Source organism: Cucurbita pepo, chromosome 8 (assembly GCF_057944985.1).
Source record: "Cucurbita pepo subsp. pepo isolate OVF chromosome 8, ASM5794498v1, whole genome shotgun sequence".
NCBI classification, from domain to species: domain Eukaryota; kingdom Viridiplantae; phylum Streptophyta; class Magnoliopsida; order Cucurbitales; family Cucurbitaceae; genus Cucurbita; species Cucurbita pepo.
The window spans coordinates 4,618,555-4,640,270 of NC_141805.1; the positions used below are offsets into that span (position 1 = coordinate 4,618,555).

At 35.1% G+C, this 21,716-nt stretch overlaps 5 non-coding genes across 5 annotated transcripts; all 5 read right to left on the reverse strand.

The window, feature by feature from the left end:
- Positions 1-2,559: 2,559 nt before the first annotated feature.
- Positions 2,560-2,641, reverse strand: TRNAS-UGA (transfer RNA serine (anticodon UGA)). The gene has a single exon. It is a non-coding gene; the product is annotated as a tRNA-Ser (tRNA).
- Positions 2,642-3,097: 456 nt separating this feature from the next.
- On the reverse strand, positions 3,098-3,179 carry TRNAS-UGA (transfer RNA serine (anticodon UGA)). The gene has a single exon. It is a non-coding gene; the product is annotated as a tRNA-Ser (tRNA).
- A 15,276-nt stretch (positions 3,180-18,455) lies between these two features.
- On the reverse strand, positions 18,456-18,537 carry TRNAS-CGA (transfer RNA serine (anticodon CGA)). Its single transcript has one exon. It is a non-coding gene; the product is annotated as a tRNA-Ser (tRNA).
- Positions 18,538-19,123: 586 nt separating this feature from the next.
- On the reverse strand, positions 19,124-19,205 carry TRNAS-UGA (transfer RNA serine (anticodon UGA)). Its single transcript has one exon. It is a non-coding gene; the product is annotated as a tRNA-Ser (tRNA).
- A 494-nt stretch (positions 19,206-19,699) lies between these two features.
- Positions 19,700-19,781, reverse strand: TRNAS-UGA (transfer RNA serine (anticodon UGA)). Its single transcript has one exon. It is a non-coding gene; the product is annotated as a tRNA-Ser (tRNA).
- Positions 19,782-21,716: the final 1,935 nt, after the last annotated feature.

Sequence of the window (21,716 nt, forward strand, 5' to 3'; positions counted from 1 at the left end):
GTCTATGCTAGTGAAGTTTTTGGCTAGCCAGTCCATTCCCAGTATGACGTCAAAATCCGTCATATCCACTACTTTTAAGTCTATGTGGATGGTTTGTCCAGCTCTTACCACTTGTTCGTCTTTTACTCTATTTTTCGTAACTAAGTCTACCCCTGCTGGGGGTACCGACCGACAATAAATGTATTAAGGGTTCTACTACGACCCCTGCTTGTTTAACAAATGGTAAAGAAATAAACGAATGGGTAGAACCAGAATCAAACAATGTCAACGCAAAGTGCCCTAGTATAGAAAGCGTACATGTCACCACGGTGCCAGATGTTCCCGCCTCTTTATTGGTTGTTGCATATGCCCTGGTCTGTGGGCGGGTTTGTATGGTGGGCTCTCGAATGATCGGTTCTCTAAGGGGTTCCCTTGGATTTCCCGAGCTCCTTGTAATGCAAGTTCTGGCCAAATGACGTGCATGTTCATAGATATAACACATACCTGAGCCCGCCAAACATCTCCTAACATGTTGTTTTCCACAGTCATGGCACAGGGGCTTCTCCAGTGTTAGGTATCGAGCTATTTGGGTTGGAGCAGGTGGCCTATTCTGATATCAAGGTCTCTAGAGCGGTGGTTGGAATTCTGTGGCTTCGACCTCGACAGGGCGTTTCCTCCCTGTGACAACCGTTATCTCTGTTTTTTTCTTCTCCGGGGGTTCCTCTAGGGCCTTGGCCGTCCTTAGGGCCTCTTCATAGGTTTTTGGGTTAAAAGCCTCCAACATGCGGCGGGTCTTCGGGTTCAATCCCAACACAAATTTTTTCCGTCTGTTTCTCTTTAGTGTCAGCTAATTACAGTGCAAACCTTCTTAATCTCATGAATTCCTGATCATACTGATCCACCCTGCAATCACCTTGGGTTAAATGTTTAAATTCTTGTTGTTTCTTTATACGGGTTTCCTTTGGATAATAATACTTCAGAAAGGATTCCTTAAAGGTTTCCCACGTTGTAATCCCCTCACCCGAGTTGATACTCTGTTTATTATCCGACCACCACACTTCTGCATTTTTTTGTAATACATACGCCGCACACGCCACCTTATGTTCATCAGGGCATCTCATTGATTCAAAGGTCGTTTCCATGTTTGTGATCCACATCTAAGCTGCTGTGGGATCTTCCTTTGAACTGACAAATGGGCGGGGGTTATACCATCTGAAATCTTTTACCCAACTCGCACCCCTATCCGGTTGCGGGTTGCTGGCCAGTTGTATAGCTACCACATCCACTGGTTGTGTGGCTGCCGCGTTGGCTGGTTGCGTGGCCATTGCGTTGGCTTGTTGTGTGACCATTACCGCGACTTGTTGCGTAGCTAACAGCGAGGCCTGTTGTGTGGCCAGCATTGTTTGCATTGTCGTTTGGAGGGTTCCAACATTAACCTTGTGGCGGGGTCTAACCCGGCCTGTGGTGCAGCTTGAGGGGGCGGTGCATTTTCAGGAGGGGGTACAGCTTGTGGGGGGAGGTGCGTTTTTCAGGAGGTGGTACAGTTTGTGGGGGATGTGCGTTCTCAGGAGGTGGTACAGTTTGTGTGAGAGGTGCATTTTCAGGAGGTGGTACAAACACGTATGGTCCAGTAGTCGACCCTTCTTGGGAAGAGCTTCTATCGGCTTCTCCTATTCCCCCTCTCCTAATGGGAGGTTGTCCTCTCCCTCTCCTACCTGTTCTACGTCCTCTGTGCGGCATGGTTCTAAAAACCAAGAAAATGATTCTAGCTAAGTTCATGATTTACTTATAACATTCCCTACATCCTACTGTATAACTCATATGGAAGAAAACATAAATATCATAACGTAAAGACATGCATTAACACCAGATCACATCACAACACAAATTCATATAGTATCATGTCATTCAACATTTAAAGCCAACCACATTAAATATATCACAAAGATTATAAATCCTTCATACTACGCAAGGTATACCGGGGCACCGGTAATTGGACCGTGGAACATGCCAAGCCTACTTTGTAGGCTAGTCTACAAGATCTATAACCTAGCGCTCTGATACCAACTGTAACGGCCCTAAATTTTGCCCCGTAATTGGACCGTGGAACATGCCAAGCTTAACCTAGCGCTCAACAATATTGAAATACACCTATTTAAAAGTCATTCTTAGGACGGCAGGGTTTGAACCTGCGCGGGCATAGCCCCTACTCAATATGAGTCCAAAACTATTTGAAATAGCGGTGAAAATGATAAAATGATATAATCTTCCCAACTTTGTCCTATACACTTATTTGAAAGTCATTCTCTTAGGTTGTCGATAGTAAGGTTCGATCTTCCACTGGCATAGCCCAACATATTTGAAGTGTGTCTCCTTGACCACTCAGACATATCCACATTTATGGTAATTAATATTTTTGTTTTTAATAATTATATAGGCATGCTACTCAATCTGAGTCCAAAAAACCGAGGAAGTCCTCTTTCATGTTGACTTGTGAGTATTGAAATAGCGGTGAAAATGATAAAATGATATATCTTTCCAACTTAGTCCTATACACCTATTTGGAAGTCATTCTTTGGTCGTCGACAATAGGGTTCAAACCTGCGCGGGCATAGTCCAACAGATTTCAAGTCTGTCTCCTTGACCACTCGGACATATCGACATTTATGATAATTAGTATTTTTGTTTTTAATAATTAAATAGGCATGCTACTCAATATGAGTAAAAAAAATTGGACATTTATGATAAATAGTATTTTTGTTTTTAATAATTAAATATGCATGCTACTCAATCTGAGTCCAAAATACCGAGGAAGTCCTCTTTCATGTGGACACTCAATCTGAGTCCAAAATACCGAGGAAGTCCTCTTTCATGTGGACTTAAGGTGAGTATTGAAATAGCAGCGAAAACGATAAAATGATATATTTTCCCAACTTAGTCCTATACACCTTTATTTGGAAGTCATTCTTTAGTCGTTGACAACAGGGTTCGAACCTGCGCAGGGCATAACCCAACAGATTTCAAGTCTATCTCCTTAACCACTCGGACATATCTGATAAGTAATATTTTTGTTTTTAATAATTGTCCCTATCAACCTATTTGGAAGTCATTCTTAGGTCGTCGACAGTAGGGTTCGAACCTGCACGGGCATAACCCAACAGATTTCAAGTCTGTCTCCTTAACCACTCAGACATATCGACATTTAGGGTTTGAACCTGCGCGGGCATAACCCAATAGATTTCAAGTTTGTCTCCTTGACCACTTGGACATATCGACATTTATGATAATCAATATTTTTGTTTTTAATAATTAAATAGGCATGCTACTGTCCAAAAAAACTGGTAAGTCCTCGATAAAATGATATATTACACCTATTTAGAAGTCATTCTTAGGACGTCGACAACTTTTGTTTTTAATAATTATATAGGCATGCTACTCATTCTGTTGACTGAAGGTGGGTATTGAAATAGCGGTGAAAACGATAAAATGTCCTCATTCTTAGGTCGTCGACAGTAAGGTTCAAACCTACGCAGGCATAGCCCAATAGATTTCAAGCCCATCTCCTTGACCACTTGGACATATCGACATTTAGGGTTCAAACCTGCACGGGTAAGTCCTCGATAAAATGATATATTACACCTATTTAGAAGACATTCTTAGGACGTCCGACAGCAGTGTTTGAACCTATGCGAGCATAGAGCCCAACAGATTTCAAGTGTGTCTCCTTGACCACTGAGACATATCAACATTTATGGTAATTAATATTTTTGTTTTTAATAATTATATAGGCATGCTACTCAATCTGAGTCCAAAAAAACTGGTAAGTCCTCATTCATGTTGACTTAAAGGTGAGTATTGAAATAGCGGTGAAAACGATAAAATGATACATCTTCCCAACTTTGTCCTATACACCTATTCGGAAGCCCGACAGCAGGATTCAAACCTGTCGTGGGCATAGCCCAACAGATGTTGTTTTTAATAATTAAATAGGCATGTTACTCAAATACTCAATTTGTCTCTATCCACATATTTGGAAGCCCAACAGATTTCAAGTATGTCTTCTTGACCACTCCGACATATCAACATTTATGATAATTAGTATCTTTGTTTTTAATAATTAAATAGGCATGCTACCTGTCGTGGGCATAGCCCAACAGATGTTGTTTTTAATAATTAAATAGGCATGTTACTCAAATACTCAATTTGTCTCTATCCACATATTTGGAAGCCCAACAGATTTCAAGTATGTCTTCTTGACCACTCCGACATATCAACATTTATGATAATTAGTATCTTCGACATATCAACATTTATGATAATTAGTATCTTTGTTTTTAATAATTAAATAGGCATGCTACTCAATATGAGTCCAAAAAAACTGGTAAGTCCTCATTCATGTTGACTTAAGGTGAGTATTGAAATAGTGGTGAAAACGATAAAATGATATATTACACCTATTAAAAGTCATTCTTAGGATGTCGTCAGCAAGGCTTGAACCTACACGAGCATAACCCAATAGATTCACTCCTTGACCACTCGGACATATTGACATTTATGATAATAAATATTTTTGTTTTTAATAATTATATAGGCATGGTACTCAATATGAGTCCAAAAAAACTGGGTAAGTCCTCGTTCATGTTGACTTAAGGTGAGAATTGAAATAGCGGTGAAAACGATAAAATGATATATTACACCTATTAGAAGTCCTTCTTAGGATGCCAAGAGCAAGGCTTGAACCTGCACGGGCATAACCCAATAAATTTACTTCTTGACCACTCTGACATATCAACATTTATGATAATTAATATTTTTGTTTTTAATAATTATATAGGCATGCTACTCATTCTGAGTCCAAAAAAACTAGGTATTGAAATAGCGGTGAAAACGATAAAATGATATATATTCCTAACTTTGTCCTATACACCTATTTGGAAGTCATTCTTAGGTCATCGACAGCAGGGTTCGAACCTGCGCCGGGCATAGCCCAACAAATCTCAAGTCTTTCTCCTTAACAACTCGGACATATCAACATTTATGATAATTAATATTTTTGTATTTAATAATTAAATAGGCATGCTACTCAATATGAGTCCCAGTCCTCATTTATGTTAACTTAAGTTGAGTATTGAAATAGAGGTGAAATCAATAAAAGAGTACCTATTAGAAGTCATTTTTAAGACGTCAGGTTTGCTGCTGCGCGGTCATAGCTTAAGGTGAGTATTGAAATAGTGGTGAAAAGATTTGAGGTTATTATTTGTCCCATTCACCTATTAGAAGTCAATCTTAAAATGTCGACAACAGGGTCGAACCTGCGCGAACATAGCCCAACAAATTCAAGTCTGTCTCCTTGACCACTCAACATATCGACATTTATGATAATTAATATTTTTGTTTTTAATAATTAAATAGCCATGCTACTGAATATCGACATTGGATTTGATAGAAACAAACTTGGTAAGGCCTCGTTCATGTTGCCTTAGATGAGTATTGAAATAGTGGTGAAAACATAATAAAATGATACATCTTTGCCTCTCATTGTCCATATCACCTATTAAAAGTCATTCTCAAGATGTCGAGAGTAGGGTTTGAACAGGCATTGTCCATATCACCTATTAAAAGTCATTCTCAAGATGTCGAGAGTAGGGTTTGAACCTGCGTGGGCATAACCCAACTGATTTCAAGTTTGTCTCCTTGACCACTCGTACACATCAACATTTATGATAATTAATATTTTTGTTTTTAATAACTAAATAGGCATGCTACTCAATATGAGTAAAACACGGTTCATTCCTAAGTCCTCATTCATGTGAGAACGATAAAATAATATATCTTCCCGACAGCAGGGTACGAACCTGCGCTGAAACGATAAAATTATATATCTTCCCCTGCGCTGAAACGATAAAGAAGTCATTCTTGGGATGTCGACAGACGCCAGGTTCGAACCTGTGCAGGCATAGGCCTATAGATTTCATTCCCCTCTTTGTCCAAAACACCTAAGGTTCGAACCTGCGCAGGCACATTCCCCTCTTTGTCCAAAACACCTATTAGAAGTCATTCTTAGGACGTCGAGTTTGGTGCTGCACGGGCATAGGCCAAGGACATATCAACATTTTATGATGTGTATGAAATGTTTAGAAGGGCAAACTTTGTATCCCTAAGTGTTCTATTGGAGAGTTACTTGTGAAGGAGGCTCATGGGGGAAGACTCATGGGACATTTTGGAGAATTTAAAACATATAGCATCTTGTGTGAACATTTTTATTGGTTGAAAATGAGGAAAGATGTGAACAAAGTATGCAAGCAATGTTTTAAATGTAAGGAGGCTAAGTCTAAGACACAACCACATGATCTTTACACACCTATAGATGTTCCTAGTGAACCATGGATTGACATTAGCATGAATTTTGTTCTAAGATTACCAAAGACTAGAAGACAACATGATAGCATTTTTGTAGTGGTTGATAGGTTTAGTAAGATGGTACATTTCATTCCATGTAACAAAACAGATGATGCTACCAACATAGCTAATCTATTCTTGAGGGAAGTGGTTAGATTGCATGGTATTCCTAAAACTATTGTAGGTGATGGGGATGTAAAATTTTAAAGCCATTTTTGGAAAGTTTATGAGGGGAAAATTGGGAACTAAACTTCTATTTTCTACAACTTGTCACCACAAACGGATGGACAAACTGAGGTCGTTAATAGAACATTAGGAGACTTATTCACTAATTTCTAAAAATCTTAAGTCACCTATTATGGAATTTGCATATAATAGAGCGACACATAGCACCACTCATTGTTCACCTTTTGAGGTTATGTATGGATTTAATCCTTTAACTTCTCTGGATTTATCACCTTGGCCACCTAATATGTTTGCTAATGATGCAGCTTCTTCAAGAGCCGAACAAAAAAAAAAATCACAAAGACATAAAAGAAAGAATTGAAAATAAAAAATAAAAAACTAGTCACTCACAAGAACTAAGGAAGAAATAAATGAATTTTTAAACAAGGTGACTGGATTTGGGTTCATCTATGAAAGGAAAGGTTTCCAAATCAGAGAAAGACTTAACTTCAACCCAGAGGAGATGGTTCTTTTCAAGTACTAGAGCGGATCAATGACAATGCATACAAGCTAGATCTCATAGGCGAATACAATGTAAGTTCTACTTTTAATGTGGCTTATTTGACTCCATTTGAGGTAGGGAATGAAGACCTTTATTTGAGGATAAATCCTTTTAAAAAAGGGGATGATATGAATTCAACTACTGACCCTTTGCATGTACCCGAATGACCAATTACAAGAAGCAAAGTTAAGAAGATTTAAGACGCCCTTACATTGCATCTTCCAAGGCTAGCTAATGTACCAGTTGAAACAAAGACTTTTGGGCTAAAAAATCTTTATGGCATTAGCATATCAAATCAAGAAAATAATGGAGTGACAATAATCCACTTGACATTGAAAAGTGATTAGAAGACTTGTCTTTAGTAGTTGAACTACCAATTAAGACTATTTGAGTTATCTTTTTTGTGTATTTGAAGGCATGTAATATTCATGTTTGAAAACATGGTGGAATACAAAAACCTTGTGTTTGAAACCCTTTGGGTGTTATGTTTCTTCCAAACCTTGCTTTAGGTTTGATGTTAAAATTGATTCATTAGATTAGTCATGATCAAACTAATTCTGGAGTGAGTCGTCTTGGGATCTAAGAGTAACCATCAATGATTCCAAGTACGATCTAAGAGTTATTCATCCTCTGACCCACTGTGGGTTGAAATCAATTCGTTAAGTTAGCTTTGTTTGTGAAAATTTGCAAGGGTACTAGGACCTCTAGCTTTGCAAAATCCAGCATTTTTTGCGCTTATCACAGGCTTTAGGGCATAAATCCCAACAATCTCCCACTTACACTAGAGCGGGTGAGACATGTGTCCTAGGGCATACTCTATACCCAACATGTTCTCTCACTTGCCCTAGAGAGGATGAGACATGTCTCGTAATCCTAGACATTCTAGGTGACCCTCAAACACTTTAGCCCATAGAGTCATTTTATATAAATCAAAATAATTATCATTAAAAGTCATCTTGGTCATGCTTTCTCTCTCAATATCATTCTTTATAGAATGATATTTTATAACTTCCTTAATATTAGTATTTGTATCACTATCATCAGAATGAAAAATGACAGGCTAAATCACATCTGAAACACCTTTCAAATGTTTAAGAAATTATTATAGTCATATAAGTCATTTTGTTGCTTTAAAAGCAAAAAAAAAATAAAAATATTCCGTTTGTATAACATACTTCACAATCTAAGGTAAAATTGATCTTTTAACATAAATTTCTCTAAATTTATGTAACAAATAGTGTATCACTTAAAAGATCAAATCTTTCACTTCATACACAAAATAAAAACTTATCATTATCCATTGATACTCTGAGAACACTTTAATTTTTCATTTAATGCTCACACCATTAGTTTAACTAATATATCCTAACTAACGGTATATTAAACCTTAATTCTCATTTATGTATTAATTGTCTCCCACTTAGGAAAGATAATTAATCATATACTCTTAACATTTGAGGTTAATTAGGATAGTGTTCCTCTGACTACATATTTCAATTATCATTATCATTTCTTGAAGTCTTGCAATAAATATTTAACAACAATTTTGTCAATATAAGATATATGACACAATATTAACATTTATCCTTAAATCTCTATTTTTAGGACATAAAGAATTATTCTAAATCATTCTTTTGGAATTGGTTAGATAGTCATCTATTTATGTTAGATTGAACGATGACAAGTTCATAATAAATAATATGTCAACAACTTTTTTTTTTTTTTTTTTTTTTTTTTTTTTTTTAGAAAATCCATGATTAATAATTTTCTTGTTTTCACAACTCATTACCATTTATTTATAGTCATAGGTTATCAATCCTTTTAAATTTATATGTGTAGATGCATTCTCTTAGATTTCTTTTCACAAAAGAATTTTAAATATTTATTTAACATATCTCATATATGCAAAAATGATTTAGGAAATAATAATAGACTCTAAGTGATAATGGAGAAAGTCTACTTCTAACTATTTTCTCCCATTAAGTTCAACTCTTTGTCATGAGTCATGTTTTGAAGATCTGTATCTCCTTATCTATACAAAATTTTTCTTTTGTAGATCCATTGATATTCTGTGAGCTTAACCTCATCAAGAACATCTACAAACTCCTTGATTTTATGACTTTAACTTATTTATCCTTGGTCATTATAATTATGTTGAGGGTAATAAGCCTTCAAGTTCGTCATCTAACATGATAATTTGAATTTCAATAGGATTAAGTCATCTCACAACTCTCCCACTAAGATGAGACTTATCCAATTAATGACTAGAATCTACTTTACTCTCAAGCGAAATTAAATTGTTAACAACTTTTATTAACTATTAGCGGCTTCACTTGGAACTATTTAATTAACACTATCTAACCTTATTAAAGGTGTACGATCCTTTTATTTGAACTTCTTTAGAAAATTATATTTGTCATACAAATATGTTTTTCTATTTAGAATTAAATAAAAGACTATTTTGTTTGTATTGGAGGGTAGCCTACCCATATTTTTTTTAGATTAAGAACTTTTTTTTTTTTTCATTTTTTTCTTAAAATTATTTTTTTGAATCACAATATTGGGAAGTTACTTTTAAGATTAAAGATTGGTGAATAAAGTAATTGCAGTAAATTCTTTCTATACATATTATTTTGATCTTTCCTAATTATATTATTTATTTATTATGAATTAAATTTTGAAGATCATTCAAATTATAAGCATTTTAATTCAAATAATATTTAATAACTAATCATAATATTTATACTCAAAGGGGTGATATTGATGAAGTAAAATGTTGGAAGATAATAAGCCTATCCTAAATAAAATTAGAGAATCCATAAAATAAATTAGTTGTTTTTACTTATAGTCTTCCTATGCACTTAATGGTAAGGAATCTTGGTAAGATACCTATATATATAGGTAATTATGTGATTATTTTACTGTAGCCTATGCCATTTTTATAGTTAAGAGATAGTAACACTCTATATAGAGATGGCTTAGTGAAAGGAGGGAGAGCAAGGCCACTTTTATAGTTAAGAGATAGTAATTCTCTATATATAGAGATGGCTTAGTAAAAGGAGGGAGAGCAGTCTAATGCTTGTTGATATCTTTGAGAACATCTTCAAACGATAAGAGAGAGACCCGTGTGGAGGGATGCCTATAGAATCCCACCTTCGCACTATATGACCAAGGCATATCATCATCAATTATAATTTCTATCACAATAATATAAATTCTGTCAATTAGACCTAAGTTGGTCAAAACGAACAAACGGTTTACCACACGCTTGTAAATGAAATGATGTCCACTACCATTCTTGTTACTCTCTTCCACGGCAAACCTTCCAGCTTTTTGCACTTCTTCATTGACATCCTTAATTGGAATTAGATTTGAAGGCAACACTTCTCCACAACTCATTTTGGACACCTTTGATAGATAGTTTCAACAAACTTACTTTGCTTATGAATACTTTGGAGTTCGATATTTATAGTTGTTGCTGAACGCTATTCAAATTGATATAACTGAATCTTACAACAAAGACTAGTTGAATATTCCTCTATTAGGAGATAGCTTCAAATAAAATTTTTTACTTGAGATGATGGTTGCATTGTTTTAGTCAAATAATTCGAGACTAGTGTGTTACCCGTAATTCAAACATTTTGTAGGTATCTTTTTAAGTTTTAGTAATAAATGACACACAATAATTGGATACAATTAAGGTTAATTAAATTTGTAAATAGAAGTTTGGATGGAGCTCATTTTGTAAATAGTTTAAGGTATGTTTTTCTCACAAAATTTATTCCCAATCTTTAGTGAAATAAATACCGCGGCTTCGATCTTTTTCAACAAAATCATCACGTAGTAAATCAACAAGTTAAGGGTCTTATATGAAATATTGGATTATAAATGTCTAACATATCTATTGTACTAACAAGTGTTTAATACGCCTAACACTTCAATGAGGGACATCATAATAAGTTATTCTAATTCTTTCTTTTACACCTCTTTAAAAACTAGCATGTTAAGTTATTCTAATTCTTTCTTTACACCTCTTTAAAAACTAGCATGTCAAATATTACGATTGACTAACTACAACTTTAATTTTGTCATGTACACAGTTGTTTAAACTAAAGGAACAAATATGGGAAAAAACAAAGAAATGAGAAAGGGAGATAAAAGCCTTAAACTTTAGTACATGGTTTTAAAGATGGAGCATGAGAATAAGTTATTCTACTGCTTTTTTTTACATTGGTCAAAGAGTATTTAATACGTTTCCAGAATTAACGGTTTTCTTTCACCTCCCTCTTCCTTTCTCTCTTTTCACGTCCAATTTTTTTTTTTTTTTTTTAAGAAAAAAGTTAATTTTGAAAATGAAGAGATTAAGGAGAAAGAAAGGAAGAAGAAGAAAAAGAGTGTTTGTCCGCGTGGTTTTATAATTGTTTCTCATATCATCATTTTCTTGGTATAACGATCTTAAGTTTTTCCATACTTAGAGTTGCTACTAAGGTTACATGCTCATCTCTTATGCGGAAATATAACGTTAAAAAGAAAATTTCATCTATAGTATAAATGTTGAAAACATTTAAAACATCCTCGCTCTGGAAAACACAGCCATGATCTTACGTGCATCTTGCCTTTACTTAGGAGTTTGTAATAGTTTAAATAAATAAATAAACAAATAAAAATAGTTTTTAAAAAATAACCTTTTCCACTCCTCATCACTAACTCCTCGTACTAAAAAGAAAAAGAAAAATGTGAGATTTGAAAAAAATGAAAACGGCTGTTAGACGTACATTTACATGAAGAGAGGGTTATTAAGTATATTTAAATCTTCATTTTCTTTTATCCTAATTTCATTTCTAGAGAATAACAGTCTATTACATTTTAGATCTTCCTTAAATTGTTGTAATTGTTTACCTTTGAGTTAGAAATTAAATATAAATAATTTTATATGAATTCTAGTAAATATTAGTAATTTTATATAAGTAGTTAAAATGAATCGATTAATCAAGATATACAAAAATTAAAAGAAAAAAAATATCTGTGAACAAAATTAATTAAAAAAAAAAAAGGAAATACAAGAAAGGCATTGAAGATTGGGTGAACAAATTTAAAAAGATAATAAAAAGAAAAAAAAAATACATATCTCAATTCCCTTCCTTTATTATCCATGTAGGATCTCCATTCTAGTCTTTCTATTTCTATATATGAAAAGTTAAAATAATAATCGAGACTCATAGCAATAACAATAGAAAATGAAATTTAAAAAAAAAATAGAATTATATATATAATATATATAATATTCCATGACTCTATTCATACAAAATTGTCTCTAATGCTCCATCAAGTCTAACACTAGGACCCTTCTAAAATTTAGAGAATTGAACTTGAAATTAATGTCATGGATTTATAAGTTAACTTGGATGCAAAGGACATGGATTCATATAGGTTAATTTGAATACAAATGACAAAATCAAAGTTCCATTAGAGATAAATAGGTAACAACAGTGTATGCTAATTAGGTATAGATCCAAAGATAGATTGACCACGTCCCACCTTTGTGATAATTAATATTTTTGTTATTAATAATTAAATAGGCATGCTACCGATATGAATCCATGTGGAGCTTGCTTTTCCACTAGTTGGAGGCTCTAAATTTTCCAAAAACACATTAGGTATAGATTGAAAAATGATATATAGAAAACGCTACTTAGGTATAGATTCAATAGAGCTATTTAGAAGTCATTCTTAGGACGTCGATAGTAGGATTTTTGGACCTACGCGCGGGCATAGCCCAACAGATTTCAAGCCTATCTCCTTGACCACTTGGATATATTGACATTTATGATGACCGCTTGGATATATTGACATTAATGATAATTAATATTTTTGTTCTTAATAATTAAATTAATTAAATAGGCATGCTACTCGAGAACAAAACCGCTAGATTTGATTGAAAAAAAATGATATATCTTCTCCTTTTTGTGCAATACCACCTATTAGAAGTCATTCTTAGGATGTTGATAGTAGGAACCTGCGCCGACACATCCCAATAGATTTCAAGTTTGTCTCCTTGACCACTCGAACATATCGACATTTATGATATTTAATATTTTTGTTCTTAATAATTAAATAGATATGCTACTCAATATAAGTCCAAAACTGCTCGATTTGATTCCAAGTCATGCATATTCTAACAACCTAAGCCAAGATATTCTCGCTTCCTAACTCGTCCTAGTGATCCCTACAAGTATTACGTGCCTAAAGTCCATGTAGAGCTTGCTTTTCCACTAGTTGGAGGCTCTAAATTTTTTAAAAACAAACTGGTAAGTTCTCATTCATGTTGACTTAAGGTGAGTATTGAAATAGTTGTGATAACAGTCGAAATGGTTAAAGTCCTCAAGCTTTGGAAGGAGGTCACATATGAGCCAATTTCATTCACCCTCGGTACAAAATATTTCATTTATTTTTGCAAGGGTTAGAGCACGGATTCCGCACATTATTATTATTTAAAAACTTGAAAAATAGAACCTAATGGAAAAATTATATATCTTCTCCTCTTTGTCCAATACACCTAAAGTCATTCTTAGACATCGACAGCAGGGTACAAACCTTCAAAGCATAGCCCAATAGATTTGAAGTCTTTTTCCTTAACCACTCTAACATATCAACATTTATGATAATTAATATTTTTGTTTTTAATAATTAAATAAGCATGCTACTCAATATGAGTCCAAAACTACTCAATTTTGCATAATCTAACGACCTAAGCCAAGTTATGCTAGAATAGCCCAATAGATTTCAAGTCTTTCTCCTTGACCCTTCTAACATATAAATATTTATGATAATAAATATTTTAGTTTTTAATAGTTAAATAGGCATGCTACTCAATATGAGTCCAAAATTGCTCGATTTGATTCTTAGTCATGCATAATGTAACAACGTAAGCCAAGATATGCTCGCATCCAAACTCGTCCTAGTGATCCCTACGTGCCTAAAGTCTATGTGTCCTTATTCTTGTTGACTTAAGGTGAGTATTGAATTAGGGGTGAAAACAGCATTTCGGCAAAAACTAGCCCTTACGCTTTGGAAGGAGGTCACATGAGTGTAGTAATCCTAATAAATCAATGGCTCGCATCCAAACTCGTCCTAGTGATCCCTACGTGCCTAAAGTCTGTGTCCTTATTCTTGTTGACTTAAGGTGAGTATTGAATTAGGGGTGAAAACAACATTTATGAGTATAGTAATCCTAAAAAATCAATATTTTCCATAATCAAAGATATAACTTCATAGGAGTCATTGTCCTCTGACTTATTATGAAAAAAATGATATAGCTTCTCCTCTTTGTCCGATACCACCTATTAGAAGTCATTCTTAGGACGCCGACAACAGGGTACGAACCTACATGTGGATATATCCCAAAAGATTTCAAGTCTGTCTCCTTGACCACTCAGGCATATCGACAATTATGATAATTAATATTTTTGTTCTTAATAATAAAATAGGCATGCTACTCAATATGAGTCCCAAATTGCTCGATTTGATTTCTAGTCAGGCATATTCTTATAACCTAAAGCCAAGATATGCTTTATAGATATCCCTACAATTATTAGGGTGCCTAAAGCCCTCACACTGTGGAAGGAGGTCACATGAGTGCAAGCAAAGTCAATATTTTCCACTCTTTGTCCAATATACTTATTAGAAGTCATTCTTAGGGCGTCAAGAGTAGGGTTCGAACCTGCGCGGGCATAGTCCCAACAGATTTCAAGTCCGTCTTTTGGACTAGACAGACATATCGACATTTATGATAATTAATATTATTATTTTTAATAATTAAATAGGCATGCTACGAGTAGTATTACTTGGAAACAAACTGGTAAGTCCTCATTCATGTTGACTTAAGGTGAGTATTAAAATAGTGGTGAAAACGATAAAAAAGTGATAGAAGTCGAAAGCAATTCGAACCTACGTGGGCATAGCCAACATATTTCAAGTCTATCTCCTAGACTACTCGGACATATCGACATTTATGATAATTAATATATTTTTTTTAATAATTAAATAGGCATGCTATTCAATATGAGTCCAAAACTTGATTCCTAGTGATCTCTACAAGTAGTATTACTTGGAAAGTAAGTCCTCATTCATGTTGACTTAAGATGAATATTGAAATAGTGGTGAAAATGATAAGGTGAGTATTGAAATCATGGTGAACAAACTGGTATTCAATATGAGCCCAAAACTGTTCGAACAAACTGGTAAGTCCTCATTCATATTGACTTAAGGTGAGTATTGAAATCGTGGTGAAAAGATAAAATGATATATCTCCCCCTCTCATATGGCATAGCCCAACAGATTTCAACTCTATCTCCTTGGCCACTCACTAGAAATACCTTTTCTTCGACAAAGGAAGAGATTACTAGATTTATTTCCATATCACTCATAATATATATAATAACTTGGGCACCCGTTTCAAATGCATATCCCATTTTTGCACAGGGTTAAGAAAATCCACGAGAAGCAATCGACTGTATTGTCTGTGTCAACTGTCATTTAGCTAATAAGCCCGTAGATATCGAGCTTCCACAAACGGTGCTTCCTGATACTGTATTTGCATATCGACATTTATGATAATTAATATTTTTGTTATGAGTCAAAAACTATTTCTAGGAGTAGTATTACTTGCAAACAATGGTAAGTCCTCACTTATATCTTCCGCACTTTGTCCAATACACATATTAAAAGTCATTCTTAGGACGTCGACGGCAGGGTTTAATTTCAAGTTTGTCTCCTTGACCACTCGGACATATTGACATTTATGACAATTTATATTTTTATTTTTAATAATTAAATAGGCATGCTACTCAATATGAGTCCAAAAAAACTGGTAAGTCATCATTCATGTTGCCTTAAGGTGAGTATTGAAAGAGTGTTGAAAACGATAAAATGTCCAATACTTCTATTAGAAGTCATTCTTAAGATGTCAATAACGGGGTTTGAACTTGGGCGGGCATAGCCTAACAAATTTCAAGTTTGTCTCTTTGAACACTCGGACATATCGACATTTATGATAATTAATATTTTTGTTTTTAATAATTATATAGGCATACTACTCAATATGAGTCCAAAACTGTTTGATTGATTCCTAGTGATCTCTACAAATAGTATTATTTATTTGTAAGTCCTCATTCATGTTGATTTAGGGTGAGTATTGAAATAGTGGTGAAAACGATAAAATGATATATCTTCCCCTCTTTGTCCAATACACCTATTAGAAGTCATTGGAAACAAACTGGTAAGTCCTCATTCCTATTGACTTAAGGTGAGTATTGTAATAGTAGTGAAAACGATAAAATGATATATCTTCTCCTCTTTGTCTAATACACCTATTAGAAGTCATTCTTAGAACGTCGACAGCAGGGTGTGAACCTGCGCGGGCATAGCCCAACAAATTTCAAGTGATCTGTCTTCTTAACCACTCAGACATCACACTTGCACAGGCATAGCCCAACAGATTTCAAGTCTGTGTTTTTGACCACTCGAACATATTGACATTGATGATAATTAATATTTTTGTTTTTAATAATTAAATAGGCATGCTACTCAATATGAGTCCAAAACTGTTCACCCATTAATGCTACTCATATTTTCACCACCTCTTGTTCACCAATTGGTCAAATACACCTATTAGAAGTCATTTTTAGGACGACAGGGTTTGAACCTGCGCAGGCTTAGCCCCTACTCAATATTCGGGCATAGCCCGTACTCAATATGAGTCCAAAACTGGTTTTGCATAGCCCCTACTCAATATGAGTCCCTATTCCTCTCATTCAAGTTGACTTAAGGTGAGTATTGAATAGCTGTGAAAACGATAAAATGATATATCTACCCCACTTTGTCCTATACACCTATTGAAAGTCATTCTTAGGTCGTCGATCGCAAGGTTTGAACCTACATGAGCAAGGCCCAATAGATTTCAAGTCTGTCTCCTTGACCACTCGGATATATCAACATCAATGAAAATTAATATTTTTGTTTTTAATAAATAAATAGCGGATATATCAACATCAATGAAAATTAATATTTTTGTTTTTAATAAATAAATAGGTATGCTACTCAATATGAGTCCAAAAATACCGATAAGTCCTGGTTCATGTTGACTTAAGGTGAGTATTGAAATAGTGGTAAAACGATAAAAGGATATATTTACCTCTTTGTCTAATACACCTATTAAGAAAGTCAATCTTAAGACGTCGATAGCAGGGTTTGAACCACAGGACATACCCTAACAAATTCGAAGTCTGTCTCTTTGACCACTCAAACAAATCAACATTTATGATAATTAGTATTTTTGTTTTTAATAATTATATAGGCATGCTACTCAATATGAGTCCAAAAAAACTCGTAAGTCCTCATTCACGTTGACTTAAGGTGAGTATTGAAATAGTGGTGAAAATGATAAAATGATATATCTTCCCCTCTTTGGCCAAAATAAACCTACTAGAAGTCATTCTTAAGACGTCGACAGTAGGATTTGAACCGGAGGCATAGTCCAACAGATTTCAAGTCTGTCATCTTGACCACTCGGACATGGAGTCCAAAAAAACTGGTAAGTCCTCATTCATGTTGACTTAAGTTGAGTATTGAAATAGCGGTGTAAGAGATAAAATGATGATATATTACACCTACTTGATCCTACGCGGGCCTAGACGAATAAATTTCAATTCTGTCTCCTTAACCACTCAGAACATTTATACTAATTAATATTTTTGTTTTTAATAATTATATAGGAATGCTACTCAATATGAATCCAAAAAACTCGTAAGTCGTTAATCATGTTGACTTGAGGTGAGTATTGAAATAGCGGTGAAAACGATAAAATGATATATCTTCCCAACTTTGTCCTATACAACTATTTGGTGGTCATTCTTAGATCGCCGCTAGCAGGGTTCGAACCTGCGCGGGCATAGCCCAATAGATTTCAACCACTCGGACATATCAGCATTTATGCCAATTAATATTTTTGTTTTTAATAATTAGATTTCAAATCTGTCTCCTTGACCACTAGGACATATCGACATTTATGAATAATTAAATTTTTTTTCAAAAAGAAACTGTTGGGCATATAGCCCAACACAGATTTCAAGTCTATATCCTTGACCACTCGGACATATCGACATTTATGCTAATTAATATTTTTGTTTTTAATAATTAGATTTCAAATCTAGGTCGTCGACAGCAGGGTTCGAACCTGCGCGGGCATATGGCCCAACACAAATTTCAAGTCTATATCCTTGACAACCCGGACATATCAACATTTATGCTAATTAATATTTTTGTTTTTAATAATTAGATTTCAAATCTAGGTCGTCGACAGCAGGGTTCGAACCTGCGTAGGCATAGCCCAACAGATTTCGAGTCTGTCTTCTTGACCACTCGGACATATCGACATTTATGCTAATTAATTTTTTTTTTTAATAATTAAATAGACATGCTACTCAATATGAGTCCAAAAAAACTCGTAAGTCCATGATATATCTTCCCAACTTTGTACTCTACACCTATTTTTTGGTAGTCACTCTCTCTCTTAGGACATCAACTGGGTTTGAACCTGCGCGGGCATACCCCAAAAGATTTTAAGTCTGTCTCCTTGACCACTCGGACATATCAACAATAATAATTCAATGGGCATGCTACTTAATAAGAGTCCAAAAAAACTCGTAGGTCCATGATATATCTTCCTAACTTTGTCCTATACACCTATTTTTGGGTAGTCACTCTTAGGTCGTCGACAGTAGGGTTTAAACCTGCGGGGGCATAGCCTAACAGATTTCAAGTCTGTCTCTTTGACCACTCGGACATATCGACATTTATGATAATTAATATTTTTGTTTTTAATAATTATATAGGCATGCTACTCAATGAGTCCAAAAAAACTAGTAAGTCCTCATTCGTGTTGACTGAAAACGATAAAATCTTCCCAACTTTGTCTTATACACCTATTTGGAAGTCATTCTTTGGTCGTCATTCTTTGGTCGTCGACAGCAGGGTTCGAACTTGCGCGGGCATAACCCAACAGATTTCAAGTTTGTTTCCTTGACCGCTCGGACATATCGACATTTATGATAATTAGTATTTGTTTCTAATAATTATATAGGCATGCTACTCAATATGTGTCCAAAAAATCTCGTAAGTACTCCAGGGTTCGAACCTTCGCGGGCATAGCCCAACAAATTTCAAGTCTATCTCCTTAACCACTCGGACATATCGACATTTATGATAATTTATATTTTTTTTTAATAATTAAATAGGCATGCTACTCAATATGAGTTCAAAAAAAAAACTCGTAAGTCCATGATATATCTTCCCAACTTTGTCCTATATACCTATTTGGAAGTCATTATTATGTCGTCAACAGGGTTTGAACCTGCGCGGCGCCCGACAGATTGAAAGTACGTCTCCTTGACCACTCAGACATATCTACATTTATGATAATTAATATTTGTTTTTAATAATTATATAGGCATGCTACTCAATATGAGTCCATAGCGGTGAAAATGATATATCTTCCCATCTTTGTCCTATACACGTATTTGGAAGTCATTTTTAGGTCGTCGATAGTAGGATTCGAACCTACGCGGGCATAGCCCAACAAATTTCAGGTCTATCTCCTTGACCTCTCGGACATATCGACAATTATGATAATTAATATTTTTGTTTTTAATAATTAAATTGGCATGCTACTCAATCCGAGTCCAAAACTGATCAATTTGATTCCTAGTGATGCATATTCTAACAACCTATGTCATGCTCGCTCCCAAAGTCGTCCTAGTGATCCCTACAAGTATTACGTGCTTAAAGTCCATGTGGTGCTTGATTTTCCACTAGCTCGAGTCTTTAAATTTTCGAAAAACAAATTCGTAAGTCCTCATTCATGTTGACTTAAGGTGAGTATTAAAATAGTAGTGAAAAGTCAAAATGGTAAAAAACTAGCCCTCACCGCTCTTGAGATTAAGTAGGCTAGACAAAACCTTAAAGTGGGGATTTCTCTAGAATACTCTGCATTTAAGCCTGGCTAAACAAAACCCTAGAGTGGGAATACTTCTAGAATACCTTGCATTTAAGCCTGCGATGTGAGTGCCAGCGGACCCAGACCCCGACAAATTTATGAGATTTTGCACGAGAATTCTTGAGATGAATGAATCCCCGGGCACACAAGGGATCATAACCCCCGATTTTAGTGGATGTATGGCCCCTTGGGAGGATCGTTAGCTAACCTCCCTCAAGCATGTTCAGATAGAGTTACTTACAAGGGATCATAACCCCCGATTTTAGTGGATGTATGGTCCCGTGGGAGGATCGTCAGCTAACCTCCCTCAAGCATGTTCAGATAGAGTTACTTAGATCCATCCATACGATTCCTCAGATTTACTTGTGAGGTCACTCGCACCTTACCTCCCTCAAGCCTCACTAGAACTCAGAGATAAGACCGTGGATACCTAACTAAGATAAGGATGCAGAAAGAGCCTAACAAGTAGGTTAGGTTGCATATACTCACATCCCCAGGGAAGAAGATAAGGATACAGAAAGAGCCTAACAAGTAGGCTAGGTTGCATATACTCACACCCCCGAGGAAGAAGTCATTCTTAGGACGTCGAGAGCAGAGTTTGAACCTACGCTGGCATAGCTCGACAAATTTCAAGTTTGTCTCCTTGACCAAGGCATGCTACTCAATATGAGTCAAAAACTACTCGATTTGATTCCTAGTCATGCATATTCTAACAACTTAAGCCAAGATATGCTCGCATCCAAACTCGTCCTAGTGATCCCCACATGTATCAGGTACCTAAAGTCCATGTGGAGCTTGCTTTTCCACTAGTTCGAAGCTCTAAATTTTTGAAAAACACACTTGTAAGTCCTCATTCTTAGGACGTCAATAGTAGGGTTCGAACCTGCACCGGCATAGCCCAACAGATTTCAAGTTTGTCTTCTTGGTGTTGTCATGTGTCGACTTGCGACAAAAACAACCCCTTCGGCTCGACTTAGCTTTCAATGACTCCTCGATGTATCCGACTCGGGATTCCCAATTATTAGCCCATTTTCCACCGTTCTAACCCTTTCGAACCTATTTTCAGGCTCGATTAAGGTAATTGAGGGTGTTTTAGTGTCATATTTCACATTTATTAATTGGACTAATATTAATTGTTAAATACTAACAAAAGGTGAATGTGATAGGAAACTAATCCCAAAAACATTTGGAGTAGCTCTTGAGGAACGGGAGATAAAATTATAATTAGAGAGTACGCTGCCTAAGGCCAACCAAGTAAGTGGCCTTACTATAGGATAGGCTAGAAATTGTATGAGCTATAATATATGTTGTTTGCGATGATGTACGATGATGCGTGCGATATTTATGATTTATGAGTTGTATTGTATTATGTCGTGCGCTAGTTATATAATGATGTATGAGCTATGGTGTATGAGTTATGATGCATGATGATGTACGTAGATTTTATGATGATGCATGACGTACTTGACATGCTTGATACAATTAATGGCAGTATGATGATTATTATGTTTTTGATACTTACCTTAATATGATGCCGTTTTTCATATTAAGCATGTTGTT